Genomic DNA, 5,000 nt, shown 5'->3' on the forward strand with positions numbered 1-5,000 from the left:
TGCCCTACCTTATCCTAGCTAGGATGGAGAGGGCCCTACCTGTTCCTAGCTGGGATGGAGAGGGCCCTACCTGCTCCTAGCTAGGATGGAGAGGGCCCTGCCTTGTCCTAGCTAGGATGGAGAGGGCCCTACCTTGTCCTAGCTAGGATGGAGGGGGCCCTACCTTGTCCTAGCTAGGATGGCGAGGGCCCTACCTGCTCCTAACTAGGATGGAGAGGGCCCTGCCTTGTCCTAGCTAGGATGGAAAGGGCCCTACCTTGTCCTAGCTAGGATGGAAAGGGCCCTACCAGCTCCTAGCTGGGATGGAGAGGGCCCTACCTTGTCCTAGCTGGGATGGAGAGGGCCCTTCCTACCCCTAGCTAGGATGGAGAAGGCCCTGTCTGGTCCTAGCTAGGATGGAAAGGGCCCTACCTACTCTTAGCTAGGATGGAGAGGGCCCTACCTGCTCCTAGCTAGGATGGAGAGGGCCCTACATTGTATTAGCTAGGATGGAAAGGGCCTTGCCTTGTCCTAGCTAGGATGGAAAGGGCCCTACCTGCTCCTACCTAGGATGAAGAGGGAGCTTAGTTGCTGATCATAATATGTGGTCAGTCTCTTGTGTATTGTCACTGCCACTTGCCTATGCCTTTCACGAGTGGCTTTTAAACCATTTAAGAGGGCTTTGCATCATGTCAGAAATGGGGAGTAATGTTGTGGAAAGCAAGTGGAAAATGTGGATGAGAACGGATTGAATCTCTGGGAAAGGAGATTCGTAGAAATGAATCATTTCCGACGAATATTTAGTGAAATGAGCTTCCCTACTAAAAGGGATGATCACCTAGTGCTCATTAGCCTGGCCTAAAGTAGGCAACGAGCGTGCAGATCCTGGCGTATTTCCGGAATTGAGGGGTCTCCCTCTCTCTCTCTCTCTCTCTCTCTCTCTCTCTCTCTCTCTCTCTCTCTGCAGAGTAAGGGATTTTACCTTTGATCGTATTATAAGGAAACATTTTGTGGGTAAATTCCCAGGTTAAGAATCTCATTGACGTCACATTTCATTGACGTCATATTTCAGTGACGTCATATTCCAGTGACGTCATATTTCACTCATCTGTAGCCTCGCAAAATTTCTAACCAGCAGTTTTTTTTGGGGGGTGAAACTGCGAGGCTCATACCCTTATAGAAACGTTCTTTTATCTCATAAACTCTCAATTTAAAAATTATGTAAAAAAAATTCTCGTGTAAAATATTTTACAAAATGTAAAAATTAATATCAGTTCTGTTTAAAGGTTTAAAGGTCGCTCATGAATGGCAGAGGTAAGGGACAGGACAATGGCCTACAGACAGGACAATGCCCTACAGACAGGACAATGCCCTAAAGACAGGACGATGTCCTACAGATAGGACAATGCCCTAGAAAAAGGATAATGCCCTAGAGAAAGGATACTGTCCAAGACAGGACAATGCCCTAAAGATAGGACGATGTCCTACAGGTAGGACAATGCCCTAGAGAAAGGACAATGCCCTAGAGAAAGGATAATGTCCTAGACAGGACAATGCCCTAAAGATAGGACGATGTCCTACAGATAGGACAATGCCCTAGAGAAAGGATAATGCCCTAGAGAAAGGATATTGTCGTAGACAGGACAATCCCTTAGACAGGACAGTCCTCTAGAAACAGGTCATTGTCCAAGAGTCAGGACAATGCCCCAGAGACAGGACAATGCCCCAGAGACAGGACAATATCCCAGAGACATGAAGTCAAATAAACACACAATATATATATATATATATATATATATATATATATATATATATATATATATATATATATATATATATATATAAAACGATGCTTTTTTGTTTTGGAAAATCAACATTGCTCAAATTACGTGGAGAAAAATACGTCCGGTGGATGTGCCACTGGTGCTCCTCCCACCGTAAACTGTGTGCCTTACTAAAGAGACTACTGCTCCACCCACTTATTATTGTTAACCATTATATTATTATTAGCTAAGCTACAACGCTAGTTGGAAAAGCAGGATGCTATTAGCCCAAGGTCTCCGCCCGTTGAGATACTAAGGATGGAGTCATTGGGTCCTTCGACTGGCCAGACAGTACTACATTGGATCCTTCTCTCTGGTAACGGTTCACTTTCCATTTGCCTACACATACACCGAATAGTCTGGCCTATTTTTTTAAACATTCTCCTCTGTCCTCATACACCTGACAACGCTGAGATTACCAAACTATTCTTCTTCGCTCAAGGGGTTAACTACTGCACTGGAATTGTTCAGTGGCCACTTTCCTCTTGGTAAAGATAGAAGAGACTCTTTAGGTATGGTAAGCAGCTCCTCTAGGAAGGACACTCCAAAATTAAAATAATTGTTCTCTAGTCTTGGGTAGTGCCATAGTCTCTTTACCATGGTCTTCTACTGTCTTGTGGTAGGGTTCTCTTGCTTGAGGGTGCACAGAGGAGACTCTTTAGCTATGGTAAGCAGCTCCTCTAGGAGAAGGACACCCCAAAATCAAACCATTGTTCTCTAGTCTTGGGTAGTGCCATAGTCTCTTTACCATGGTCTTCCACTGTCTTGTGGTAGGGTTCTCTTGCTTGAGGGTACACAGAGGAGACTCTTTAGCTATGGTAAGCAGCTCCTCTAGGAAAAGGACACTCCCAAATCAAACCATTTTTCTCTAGTCTTGGGTAGTGCCATAGCCTCTTTACCATGGTCTTCCTCTGTCTTGTGGTAGGGTTCTCTTGCTTGAGGGTACACAGAGGAGACTCTTTAGCTATGGTAAGCAGCTCCTCTAGGAAAAGGACACTCCAAAATATAACCATTGTTCTCTAGTCTTGGGTAGTGCCATAGTCTCTTTACCATGGTCTTCCACTGTCTTGTGGTAGGGTTCTCTTGCTTGAGGGTTCACAGAGGAGACTCTTTAGCCATGGTAAGCAGCTCCTCTAGGAAAAGGACACTCCAAAATCAAACCATTGTTCTCTAGTCTTGGGTAGTGCCATAATCTCTTTACCATGGTCTTCCTCTGTCTTGGGTTAGAGTTCTCTTGCTTGAGGGTACACAGAGGAAACCCTTTAGCTATGGTAAGCAGCTCCTCTAGGAAAAGGACACTCCAAAATCAAAACCATTGTTCTCTAGTCTTGGGTAGTGCCAGTCTGTACCATGGTCTTCCAATGTCTTGTGTTAGGGTTCTCTTGCTTGAGGGTACACTCGGGCCGTGCTAGGGCATCTTATACTAGGACAAGTGATATCAGGACAATTCATATCATATTTAATTATTCATGAAAATGAAAAGATGATAAAATTTAAAAAAAGGAAAATGGTTAATACGAAAAAATACAAATTTCAAGATTTTTTTCTAAGATTTATCAATTAAAAACCTTTGGAATAAGAAAAAAATGTAAAAAATATGTAAATTTAATGCAAATTATATGACAGCTTTTAAGAAAGATGTTTTCTGGCAAGAATCGTGGGTTTCCAGTAAAGTTAAAAGTACCTCATGGGAGTTTTTATAAAACTGTTTTGAATTTATTTCAAAATGAATTTTCTTCATAGCAGTTTTTATGGACCTGTTTTAGATTTTTTAAAAATCAAATTTCTTCTTCATGGCAGTATTTTTAGACCTGTTTTGAATTTCTTTCTAAATCAATTTTCGTCATAGCAGTTTTTGTAGACCTGTTTTGAATTTATTTCAAAATCTATTTTCTTCTTCATAGCAGTTTTTATAAACCTGTTTTAGATTTTTTTTAAATCAAATTTCTTCTCCATAGCAGGTTTTATAGACCATTTTTTAAATTTATTTCAAAATCAATTTTCTTCTTCATGGCAGTTTTTATAGACCTGTTTTGAATATATTTCAAAATCATTTCTCTTCTTCATAGCAGTTTTTATAGACCTGATATGAATTCATTTCAAAATCAATTCCCTTCTTCATATCAGTTTTTATAGACCTGTTTTGAATTTATTTCAAAATCAATTTTCTTCTTCATGGCAGTTTTTCTTCTTCATAGCAGTTTTTATAGACCTGTTTTGCATTTGTTTCAAAATCAATTTTCTTCTTCATGGCAGTTTTTATAGACTAGGTTCGAATCCTGTATAAGCCGGGTAGAAGCAGTTATCATCAATGAGTTTTCCTTTGGGTCTTTAATACCGAGGAAAATTGAATTCGATATTTAACCCAATTGAGACTCAATGTCCATATATATATATATATATATATATATATATATATATATATATATATATATATATATGGACATATATATGGACATATATATATATATATATATATATATATATATATATATATATATATATATATATATATATATATATATATATATATATATATATATATATATATATATATGGACATTGAGTCTCAATTGGGTTAAATATCGAATTCAATTTTCCTCGGTATTAAAGACCCAAAGGAAAACTCATTGATGATAACTGCTTCTACCCGGCTTATACAGGATTCGAACCTTAGACTTTCTTCTCTAGTGTCTCGATCAACTCAATTTCGTAAGGCGTTCTCAAAATCCCTCAAGATTATAATTAGTTCCAGTCGTACCAGTCGAAAGCCTCTGTGAATCATTCCATACTTTAATTGGAAGTGCTGGAACCAGTCTTCTCCTATATACTTTTCCCGATCCTACGGATGTCGATTCAAACGTAGGATACGAAGTCCTGTGGCAAACGATCTGTCATCATGTAATTCTTTGAATTAATTTCCAGCCGTACCAGTTGAAAGCCTCTGTGAATCATTCCATACTTTAATTGGAAGTGCTGGAACCAGTCTTCTCCTTCTATATACTTTTCCCAATCCTACGGTTATTGAATCAAACGTAGGATACGAACTCCTGTGACAGACGATCTGTCATCAGGTAATTCTTTGAATTCATTCATTCTTCTTCTTCTTTTTCTTCTTCTTCTTGGAAGACTTCGTTTTCACTCTGGTGTAGACCGTAATCTCAAACAGCTCCTCATTAATTATTATCACTAGCCAAG

The sequence above is a fragment of the Palaemon carinicauda genome, chromosome 32 (assembly GCF_036898095.1).
Source record: "Palaemon carinicauda isolate YSFRI2023 chromosome 32, ASM3689809v2, whole genome shotgun sequence".
In the NCBI taxonomy this organism is placed as follows: domain Eukaryota; kingdom Metazoa; phylum Arthropoda; class Malacostraca; order Decapoda; family Palaemonidae; genus Palaemon; species Palaemon carinicauda.